The following is a 12193-nucleotide window of genomic DNA, read 5'->3' as shown; positions in this document are numbered from 1 at the left end:
AGATAGATAGATAGATAGATAGATAGATGGATAGATAGATAGATATCGCTATCATTGTCATTACCTTTAATTGACTTCATTACACTGACACAAAACATTTTTATCCAGTGTAAGGATCAGCAGACTACCTACTAATAATTTAAAAGTTGGAATGCACCAAAACAATATTGTGATTACTATGTATGTCCTAGTGGAGGGCTCCGGAATTTCTGAAGAACTGGTGCTCTTTGACTTCCAGCGACGTCGCACATAACAAGTCGACTTCATCCAAATGCGACAGCTGCGATTGAGCCCGCAACCTTCGAATCAGCAGCCGAACATTCTATAGCCACTAATCCACCCGGGTGGTCCGGACCGATGCTAACTGTATGTCTTGCGCATATAGTATGCGTGATATCTCCTCTCCGTAACCCACAAACGAACTTCTCCCTGAGTGCTTCGGTGAAAAGAATGTTCAAGCTCGCAAGAAATAGAGGGACCACTGTAAGCGTGCGAATTCGGAAAAATATTGGGTCTCGCACTGAGACCATCGATAAAAATCACCGACAACTGAAAGTGTCAGTCCCAGATAGTCGTCAAGAAAAATCCTCATGCTGCTGTATTATTTGTTTATTAGATGGTCAGGAGTGGTGCGCGACTTTAGGAAGGCATGCGTCTTTGCCCCTTTATCGGCTTTGGAATGCATGAACCTTGACCACCTTCAGCACGTAGTTGTGACGAAGAAATGAAATTCAACCATTCGTCGGATGAAGTGCCGTCGCTTGAGAAGTCGACAAAGTTAGGAGTCTCTAAGCTTCGCCTCTAGGAGTTGAACGCGATAATGAAATCACGTTCCTACCCCCGTATTCGCAAACGCTCCTCGACTCGACTTCCACCTTTACTTGACAGAGTTAAGCGCTGCGCCACCGCTGGGCTGAAAATGACGCTTCGCTACTCAAGAATCGCAGCAGATTATCGCTGATATGCAGTGACTTGCCGTGCCTAGAGACGGCGCTCCTATCGGCTTTCTCAAGTGAAGGTGAAGCGTTGAGTGAAGGGACGTTCTAGAATACGGGGTCTAGCGTGTACTTCATACACTTAGTGCATAAAACATTTTCAAACTTGCTATGCACCCACTACGTGGTCCTAAATGAGTAGGCGCAGTAGTGTGTTTGCTTTAGTGGGTGACCTATTTTAAACCACGAAATCATTATGATAATCACATGTTCTGACGCCCGCTGGCAATGGGCGCTTGTACAACGCATTACTACTGCATTACGTGATGTTGTGCTGTGAAGCATGTAACAAGACGCGTGCGTCTGTAAAGAATAAAAAGCTACTTTCACTGCATTTGCAAGAAGAGTAAGTTCTTTTCACTGTATTCAAAAGCAGACACTTGGCCGTGTGGTACAACAACCGGTTGCTTTGCAAACGCCCCGGGTTCGATCCCCTCTCAAACCCTTACGACCCTGGATCGGTCTACATTCTGACATAAAATTTTCATACTTTATTTTATTTTCATCTTTCTAGATTTTTCCGTCATGGGTAAGTTGATGATGTTCCGCTCACAACCCACTAGGCCGACGCCGACGCCGGATTTTCTGGGAAACGAGGTCTTTAAATAACGCTATTGCGTTATAAGGCTTCATGTGGCCAATTTTTCCCACCAGTTGCGTCACTGCGTCTCGCATCTCTGGTGCCCTGATAGCTTGCAGCATGGAAGTTACCGCCCGCGGAACTTCAGTCAGAGTAGAACCTTCCGTTCGCTATAAGCGCCATAGTAGGTGCGAAGCAACTCGTCGCCATTCTTACACGAAAGGCTGGATACAAAGGTGCGTACCAAGTGCTCTAAATCATTAAAAACTTTTTCTAAACACACGCAACAGTAGCAAACGCTGTACTGCTACATCGGATACCACAGATACGACAGTGCAAAGTAATTGGGTGGTCGAGAAACACGCCTTCTTTGATAAGCATACACGGGCGGCTCGCATACAAAATTATTGGAAGGATTAGCTGGCCGCTGTTATCCTTCACACTTGGCGCTAACACGTGCAAGACAGCAGAGGACCCACGCGGTTGTGTGCATTTATCGAAATATTTATTTGTTAGCTTTATATTCATTCATTTTCAGATTTAAGGGCACATAGAAAATGAAAAGAAAAGAAAAGTAACAAATAGCAGTTTCTTTAAATTTCAAGCATCATATACGTCAGTGATGGTGTGTGGGCGGTATGTAGTAGCAGCACAAAACTTTATTATATACATAAACTAGACAGGCTAAAACTCCGTTTCACTGCCTACGTGTTGTTGGAAGGAAAGCGTTTGATAAAACTTGGAAGTGCGTGTTTCGACATCACATTTCAACGTATGATCGACACACAATCCCATAGAAGGTGGGTTCAGTATTATTTTGCAAATTCACCGCAACAACTTAAAGAACATCGCATGGGGATTATCGCTGGAGGATTTCGCATAGTGTCGTGCTTATGTTTTTTTTATTTATTATAATAAACTTGCAATATCTCAGTGGATATCTTGTTATATTCATTGGTTTCCAGGATGTAGAAGCTCCAGAACTCGGATGCACTGCACACTTACCAAGCATGGATGCAAATGTGTCTGTTGTGAGTACACAAGCGCATTTAAAAACGTTTTGAGTCTTTTTCAAGCAAAAAACAGGATGCGTTTCTTGTTGAACAAAATTAGAAAATCATATATGTCGCCAGTTTTGGTCAAATCTGTCACCACCTAATATATTTTGACAGTAATAATCAACTTATTAGAACTTTTACGCCCTATAAAACTTAGTGTGTTAACACTTCTCATTCAAGCAGAACAATTAAGAATATTGTATGCCTGTATGTAAGATCCACTTTATTAAACACTGGCCTTAAACGTATACTTTGGCAGTTTAATCAATAACATATATGAAAGCATCTATTAAATTGGCTGTTTTTGTCAAGGCCTGAACCTCATCAGCAATGTTTCAGTCATATTGACCAACTAATGCAATAGTGAATCATTTACTTTTGTACGATGCATTGAGGTAAAACTTTAGTAATTGATGAAAAAGGCTAGCGGTTTCTAGGAGCGCATACGTAGTATGAGTATTTCAAAAGTTGTAATAGTTCTACATATATTTAGCCTGCCTTAACACACTGTTTTTTCTAGCTGTTTCATAAATTGTGTGAATGGTGACCATTTCAAAACACAGGTTGTGGCAGTGATCGGCATAATAACGGGCACTTCAGTAACTTAGGAATGTAAAGTATGAACACCTCTTTCACGTGAGAAGTCCTGTGCTTGGGCAATACTTACCAAAGATAACAAGATAACTGGTCTAAATGACTTTCCATGTGTTTGTGGTTCGTGTTTTAAAACAAAAAGCGGCAGCAAGAGAAAGACAGAAGCTTATGATAAAAAATTCCGTAAACAGTGCTGTGTGTGTGTTGGGGCCGATATTTCGACTTGCCGAGTTGTCTTCTTCAAAGCTGGATCTGCTCTCTTTAGCGCTAACGCACACAATCGCTAGGGAAATCTATTCCAGCTTTAAAGAAGGGAGGTTCATTTTTGGAATTACTGGGTCAAGCAAAATTCTTCAAGTTGCTTTTTATCGCAAAGCGTAATGCAGTATTACAAACTGACTTCAACGTATTTCTATCAATACAGTGTTGATAGAGGGAGGCAAAAATTGACAGGCTGCCTAACTAAGTTCCTATCCCCCCTCATATTCTCTGAAATGGTAGCGTTGTGACTGCAGGTTCATTTTTTCGTGTTATGAGGCTACTGATAGCCGGCCCTTGGTTTGAAATTACAAAACAGAAGGCTTGGAAAGTTTGATGAACTCTACGTTCACACTGCACAAAAGCAGCGTAGTTCATTGAGAGCAAACACCTAATTATAAATGATGCCATGAGAATAATTTTCTGCATTCACATGCTCATATATACAAGTCAATTCAGGAGTGGCAACTTGCCTTGCCGGTTTTAAATGTAGTATTAGAAGTTTCAAATGCCGACAAGGTCACAAGTGAAAAGTGAATTACCTTTCTGAAAATAACGGTTTAATCAAACGGCATTGTCAATCCGGGAGGGTGGTGTACCTTCAGCCAAAATTTAGGTGTGCATAAGTTCTAATTTAATGTTCAAACAAAAAAGTTGAGAGAAGAGAAACAAAGGCAGAAAAGAAAATCATAAGCAAAAACAAGATGCTGATTATAAGACCAATTTCGCTTGGTGGACACATGGTGCTTGCTTAGCGAGACATATATTGACAACAATGATTACATTATCCCTTCACCCCATCAAGAGCATAACACCCCACTTTTCAAATTTTTCCCGGTTTTTTCCAACACCCGTACACATAGTTTATTGATTCGCAAAATATAACTATGATGACGATTAAGTGGTGCGTTGGGCTGATACTGGTAGCACGTGGATGAAAGACATGTAGGCTCGGCGAACGACAGCTGGTGAGCACCTAGCTGCCTCTGGTTTAAAAGGCTTTCCCCTCTCACCTGTCTTTTTCCAGCTCTTCAGTACACTTTACTCTAGATTATGCTGCTTTCTCTATTTTTAATATTTTACCCAGTGTATTTTATCTTTTTCTCTGCTTGTAGAGTTGTTCATCTGAGTATTTACATTTCTTTTGTTTTTCCACACCATTCTCTCTCTCTCTCTCTCTGTTTCTGGGCGTTTCTTTTGGAACGAATCCCTTGAGTACCTAGTCTTGTCTTTCATTGTGGGCACCGTATAAAACAGTTCTTATAGATGAATGATATGTGAGACACGAAGTATTACAATAGACTACAACGTAGGCTTAGGCTAAACTATAAGGTAAGAGAATAATTAATATGAAAATACCCTATGGATTGGCTAAAGTAACATATCGATAAGAGTATTGATCAGATTATCTTCACTAAAATGTGACAAGATGTGGAGGCTCTTCACATAAAACTGTAAAACAAAGGAACTGTGATGCGATTGTGCACGTTTGAGAAGAGGGCCACGCTATCAGCCTCAAACAAAGAGCAAGATGGAGATGACACTCGGTTGCGGCACGTGTGGGTGTGAACATTTTGGGCAAATAAGGTGCCTCCACAAAGGTTTAGGAGAGCCACGGGAGAAGAACAGCGAAGCCAGGCAGACGTGGCCGAGTCGGGACTGGGTGAAGAAGGTGGCCAGGGAACGGGAGTGGCGGCCAGCAGAGTTCGTGCATCAAGGGCCCAGTGGGCTCCCACCTGGACACAGAGCTTCTTCTCGTCGCCTGATGTGGGCTGGGCTGGTTCTGGTCTTCTGGCGTTGGCCAAGAAACGTCTCCGGCTTCGTGTGCTAGCTGCGGCTGCCGAACGCCGAAAAATCCCTGACCTCAAATGGTCCGACGCTTTTCTCCCTCCAAGGCAACGATGTGGGCGTCTCTCAACCTATTCGCCAGACTTCTCCTACTGCACGAGTGCATCCTCGCCTTCAGCTGCAAGGAACCCATCCCGGTGTATGGTGATATGGGTTTGATGTTATCATCCATTTCCGCCCACTGCTCGAATTTTTTAGCCACCTATTATTCCAGTTAAGCTTCTTCTACTTTTTCGTGCTCTAATTTGTGTCTGTGGTTTAATCTCTTTGGCAGTTTCGTAAATGTACTGAGTTTTAAAGATTTGGGTGGAAGCAAATGGTCTCGTCGGCTCATTTCTCGATGATCGTTATGTCATCGGTGGTTTTCGCTTTACACGAACCTACACGACAGCTTGCCCATTAAACAGCCTCTTGACAGGGATATGTCGAGCACATTGGGCACCAACAAAAAAGCCATATTGAAAAGGTACCTTGCAACCGGTAAATTGGCTGGTTTTTGTATTTTTTTTGCGGTACATCCTCCATTTCAGCTATTTTTAAATCCTCCTTCAGTTGCCTAAAGTGACAGAAGTGTTGAATAAATTTTCATTTCAATAAGGGCCTTATCATTCAGTTTGCAATTATTCAGCATAGACTTTATGTAACTCAATTTGCGATCCTAAATACAGTGACACCATACCAATAAAGAATGTTGTAAGACAAGGGAATACGATTTCTCCTATGCTATTTAGTGCGTGCTAACAGGTGATTTTCGGGTGCCTAGGTTGGAAAGAAGGCAAGTGTAATTTAAGGGCTCGATCTTCTTGTTAGACAAAATAATAATAAAAAGCAACAGATAGTAGCGCAAGGAATGTATACGGGACGTTAGTAGGAGTCTTTGTAATGCAACTTTGAATAGTTAGAGACATGAGTTAACCCTTTGTAGGGCAGGATATCTTTTTTAAAAAAAACAGAAAAAGGTTGTCTTATTTTTCTAACCAAGCCAACAGAAGTAGTTTGAAAGAAATTTCAAGGATGTACAACGAGTACTTTATTAAAAAAAAACTGGGACACATTTGTCCCACTGGCGCTAAATTAAAGTTAAAAAAATGGGACGCATTTGTCCCAATGCTCTTTGAGGGCTCCGGGGTTACATTCGGGCGGCGTGAAAAAGTCCAAAACACGTTGAACCAATGCTCCTTGAGGGCTCCTTGGTTACATTCGGCCGGCATGAAAAGGTCGAAAACACGTTGAACAAAGGGGCACATTGCACACAGAACACAGAAGGTTGGTGCGCGCTTCTTTCTTGGCAGTCGAGCACCAACGACACCGCCTCCTTTTTGCAATCTTCTGAGAGTGATGTCCAACTCCCGGAAATCGGACTTCATCAGCAACGCCTACCATTTTCTGGCCATGTTTGGCACCTTTTTTGTTGACTCAATACGGGCGATTGCTGGACCCTTTCAATGGTTGCCCGTTTATCAGCTGGCGACCAAGGACGAGCCGGAACCAAAGGTAGCTCATTTCACTGACTGCTTTCATTTGAAGAAAAGCATTTACTATTGCTGCGTCCAGCAGAAAGTAAAAAATTCGGTACCACGACTTCTGCGATCGTCGATCCACCGGGTATGCGTTCCTTCTTTGGTCAAACTTGTCGACTCCGCCCATCCAGGTATTGTAGTCGGAGACTGCTTTTGGGCACTGGACGGATATAGATGAGCCATTAGAAAGCTCTCGAACAACGTCCTCAGTGTCGCTGGGGTGATGAAAGTTGGACAACACGTGTACGTTTTTTGTGTCCCGCCACTGATAAGCTGTGATGCTCCCTTTCGCACGCCAGATATACTGTCCCTTCTGTAGCTTGTTATCCCGTTTGATTTCGTCAGGTAAGTCCTTGTGGTTTGGGCGAACCGTTCCTGCGGCCAAAATGTTCTTTTCTTTCAAGGCCTCCATTAGGCGTGTGGACGTGAAAAAGTTATCGAAATATAGCTGCGTGCCAGCCTCTACTCGGTCAATGAGGGAGAGCACAACATGCTCACCGAGACCTACGTTCGCAGGTCGGTCTGCACCTTTACTTTCGTAGACCTGAAATTCAATCAGGTAACCTGTCTGAGAGTCGGCTCTGCACCACACCTTGTATCCCCGCTTTATAGGTTTCATTGGAAGGAACTGCTTCAGTGAGGACCGGCCTTTGAATCGTATCATACTCTCATCAATGGCTTGGTGCGCTGATGGAGTGTATTGTCTCTTGAAACTTTCATTCAGTGCAAGAATGAGAGGACGCACTCTTGCCAATCTGTCGTACCCTTCTTCACCTTTCTTTTTTTCCTTGGTTAGGTCGGTGAGGTGCAAACAGTTCATAATGGTTTGAAAACGACGGAACGACATAACCTTTGATATTTCAGGACAATTGAAAAAACTGTCACTGCTCCAGTAAAGGTACATTTGATGTCTGGGGTTTGTGCTCATCAGCAGAAGTATGCCAAAGTATGCACGGAGTTCATCAATTGTAAGCTCTTTCCAAAGCTGTCGGCCTTTCTGTTTGGCAAAGCGGTTTGTCTCAGTCACCAGTGTGTTCATGATACCTTCGTCAAAATAAAGAGCAAAAGCTTCACAAAGTGTCGTCGGGAGATTTGCAGAGTATTGTGGGTCCCAAATTTTTGGAACACGAATGACGGCATCCGGTTCGCTGCTATTCCATGCCCCAACCTCTTCCTCTTCGACTTCTGCTTCGTCGCAAATTCTAGGCACTTTCTTCTGCCTCCTTTTCTTTCTTGAATAGGTAGCCTTTCGCTTTTGTGGTTTCCTTGTTGATTCCGCCGCTTCGGCTTCACTGCTTTGCTCATCTGAATCGGGCGGAGCGAGCTCGGGTGCGAAGTCTTCATCTGTATCTCTGTCGGAATCACTCGACGTAGGGTCGTCAGGAAGGCTAAAATATAATTCCAGCGCTTCCTCTCGCGTCAGCAATCGTTTACCTGCGTTTTTACAAGCAAACAGAAAACAAAAGAGTTGGTGAAATGTTTCACTACACATCGAATGCAGGCAGCGGTGGCAGTAGGCTTATCCCATCGTCATGCAGTTTTTGCCCTGGCACCATTCGAAAAAGCTTTCAGGAGTAAGTATTGCTTCTATCGTTGAAAACACCCGATTGTTACATGCTGGAACTATTTCTTTCGAAGCACAGAAAAGGGTACACTCACTTGTCATCTTGAATTATTCTTTTCTGGAGACTCACAATGCGAAAATTTGTGCCGCTGGTAAAACAAAAAACACAATTTTGAAAATAATGTACACTTAGCGCTACCTATTGCACACCTTCCAAACGAGATTTAACAGAAGTGTAAAAACCTCAATGTAGATGGCAGCACAAAAAAAATGGGCATGATGCGTCCCATTGTTTTTCACGAGCAATTCTGTGGCGAACAAAAAATGGGACATATATTTCCCGTTGCCCTACAAGGCGTTAATAAAGAGTACCTTAGTAGCTTGCGCCTCACTAACGACATTGCATTCCTGAGTAACTCAAGGAACGAATAGCAGTTGATAGTGACTTATTTAGGTAAGAACAGTGGAAAGCTATGTCTTGAAATTAGTCTGCAAAAAATGAAAGTAATGTACAGGCACATCAGAACAGAACATCGCTTCTAGATAGGTAGCACTGCATTCGAAGTTGTAACAGAGAACGTGTACTTAGGACAGGTTGCAACAGCGTAGCTAAACCACGAGAGTTAGGCAACTAGAAGAATAAAAATGGGGCGCAGCACACTCGGCAAGCATACTGCAACCATAAATGGTAGATTGTCACAATCCCTCTAGACGAAGGTGCATAACGGCTTCATACCTGTAGAGCACAAACCTGGAGGATTACAAAGAGGGTCAAATCGAAGTTAAGGACGACGCAGTAGGCAATGGAAGGGAAAATTATAGGTGTAACCTTAAGGGACAAAAAGGAAGCGGAATGTATCAGGGAACAAACGGCTTTTAAAAACTTCAAAGTCAAAATCAAGAAACAAAAGTGGTCGTTGGCCGGACAGTTAGAGCGAAGGCAAGATAACCGCTGGTAATTAAAGATCACAGAATTAATTTCAAGGGAAGATGAGCGTTGAGGCGGAGACAGAAAGTTAGGTGAGCAAAAGCCATTAGGTTTTTTGTGGGTATGAAATGGTAACAGCAAGGACAGGACCAAGCTGACTGGCGGAACACAGGAGAGGTCTTTGTCTTGTCGTGGGTGCAGTGAGGCTGCTGCTGCTGCTGCTGATAAGGATGATGATGATGAATACGTGCCCTCAACCTCGTTTTTCAAGATCAAACAATGAAGAAAACCTCGGTGACGGATATAAACCTGTAATGGCTGTTATTTTTCGCTACCATCACCACCTACCTAGTCATTGCTAAACAGGCACTGTGTGCTCTCGCTCGTGACATTAGTGACAATGATGGTAGTACATAACGTAGGGAGGAGCAAAATGCGAGAAAATTTTGTTAAAATAGCTAATACTTTCTTCACGTCATTTTTATGAAACGTCAATGTGGAAACTGTCTTTTGTGTAGAAGGTATATGCCAAATAAAGTTGATCATGTTGTCGCCTTTTCAAAGCTTGTCATCAATTTTTTATAGACGCACGTCTCTGCTTTCGCCCCACCTACGAAGTAAAACAAAACAGGGTAAAAGATATAATTTCTTCACTTGTTGGAACGGAGGCACCTGAAATGCACTCCGTTGGCCCTCAAGCAGTCTTCTTGAGGCCAATTATAGCACTCCGCATTTTAAATTCTGACTTTCCCCAGACCTTTTTGTTCCTGAAGTCCTTGTAGCTCTAACACCGTAAGTATTTTGATGTGCTATTGCCTTCATTGAAAGCTTAAAATTGATTGAATGACTTAACGATGAGAAGCTTCATATGTCTTTACACATTTTCATGGCCCCTATTTCCGTTTTGATGCAGAGCTGCATGGGTGTTTTGCGGCTTTCAAAGTCATCGGCCGGGATATCTGAGGTGATGAATTTCAGATTTTCTGGCGCCAGTTTCCAAAGGAAAGGTAAGTAAAAAACGTCTTTAAAAATTGATTCTAAGACGTGTTCGTAATAGGCGTGGCTTGGAGATTCCTCTAAATTGTCATGCGCTTTCCGACAGCATTCTTAAGAGCACAGATCAACATCGATGGAGCACGAATGGATTGAGTCTTCTCTTGTTCAGCAATCAATGTTATCTAGGTGGCTTTCCTGCCAGGAAGCTCTATAGATTGTTTTTTTGTACGCCTATCCCCTCCTAAATGAAGGATTATTGCGTTCATTTATATTTTCTTTTACTGTCAGCCACATATTGGCTATAACAGGGTTGTAAAGAAGAAACATACATAAAACCAAAATGAATCACCCCTGTACAAACAACTAAAACATAGAATAATCATGGCACTTTACTAGAAATTTTCATAGAACTTTACCCTAGAGCACATAAAGAAAAGATATACATCGTGAACCACTGTGTCGCTTAGGTTTTTAAGACAAAACATACACCTTCTGGTGAGACAATAAAATTTGGCAGCTTATTCCTCTCACTGATCAGCCGTGGGAAAAAACTGAACTTGAAGCAATCGTTGATTGATTTGGAATGGGGGAGGGGGGACTGTACACGTTATGCCGAAGCCTTGATGTTTCCCCAGTTCTTATATTTATATACAATAAAATGTGAAGTTTTAGCTGTTCTTATTAATTAAACGAGTAAATAACCTCTTTTATACTTTGTTTTTTTGTTCTAGTGGTTGAAGGTATGCTTCCTTACAAAGTGTTGTTGTGAAGTGGCCACGCTGGTACTCAATAAATATGAATCGTGACGTCAACCTTTGTAATCTCTCAAGCTTGCTAAAATCACTTTTTGTATACGGATTCCATATCACCTTTGTATACTTCATAATTGGGCGCATGAGAGTCTTGTAGGTTGAGCATTTGATTTCTGGGCTTGCATAGTACAGATTTTTTTAGAGTTTTACAACACTTTTTTTTTCTTTTTGTGTAAGAAGGGAAGGAAACTGCGTAATCTAGTGAGACGCTTCCAAACATGAAGGCTTTTCATCACGTTTTGCTCCCCTGGCATTCCCGAACTCCAAAGAGTTTCCGCTTTGGGTGGTAAGTAGCTTGAAGTACAAAGTAAACGAGTAAATACTCACGTTTTCACACTGGCGCTGGAGGAACTTCATGCTTGGATCCAATAATTAGGTCCAGCAGAATTGCATCCCTTTTCGACGGGTCATCAATACACTTGCACCAGCCGCGTAATTTTTCTCGCGCGAATGCTGTGAGCGATTCTCAACTTTTACCCTCAAAAAGGCTAAGTACCAGAATTCTTCAATAAATTAGGGAAATAAAGACAAGTAGTTTTGTATTAGCTACAGAGGTCAGCAAATTAAAAATGTTGTATTTTGCCCTGCATTTCATTCGGCCCCACCATACTCTGACATGTTACAGTGAAAGCTATGTTATAGTTACGCCACTGCCAACCCTGGTGTCAGTAACAACTACAACATTGCTAGAAATAGGGAGAAAAAGGGAAATGAAAAGAGAATGTTCAAGAAGGAATGAGCTTTCGACTCAGACCTCTGCATAGCAGTCGAGTTCTGTACAATAGAGCTACGCTGATTCTAAAACATTCTTCGCAAAAACCTGTATACAGATGTAATTTCGGGTAAGCAATCGTGTTAGCACATGAGATATGGCGTCATAGAAGAGTAAAATGATAACCAGATGTCACACGATGCAAATTGCCCAGCGAATAGGTTAATAAATGCTTACAAACCAGTATCAAAATCTTCAGCCGCCATAACTGTTCAGCACAATGTGTGCGTAATTCGTCATAAGTGTAGCGGGACCTCGGTGATCGATA

At 42.3% G+C, this 12193-nt stretch overlaps 1 long non-coding RNA gene across 1 annotated transcript in view; it reads left to right on the top strand.

Annotated features, from left to right (window-relative positions):
• The window catches only part of LOC142790186 (uncharacterized), a 34913-nt gene that overhangs the window by 4700 nt on the left and 18020 nt on the right, over window positions 1-12193 (top strand). The window contains exons 2-3 of the long non-coding RNA XR_012889395.1: window positions 2541-2606; window positions 10259-10352. This is a non-coding gene — a long non-coding RNA (uncharacterized LOC142790186). The remainder of the gene's footprint in view (window positions 1-2540; window positions 2607-10258; window positions 10353-12193) is intronic.

The sequence above is a fragment of the Rhipicephalus microplus genome, unplaced genomic scaffold (assembly GCF_043290135.1).
Source record: "Rhipicephalus microplus isolate Deutch F79 unplaced genomic scaffold, USDA_Rmic scaffold_75, whole genome shotgun sequence".
Classification (NCBI taxonomy): domain Eukaryota; kingdom Metazoa; phylum Arthropoda; class Arachnida; order Ixodida; family Ixodidae; genus Rhipicephalus; species Rhipicephalus microplus.
Note: the sequence above shows the minus strand (reverse complement) of the source record. Positions and strands in the feature narration are given on the sequence as shown.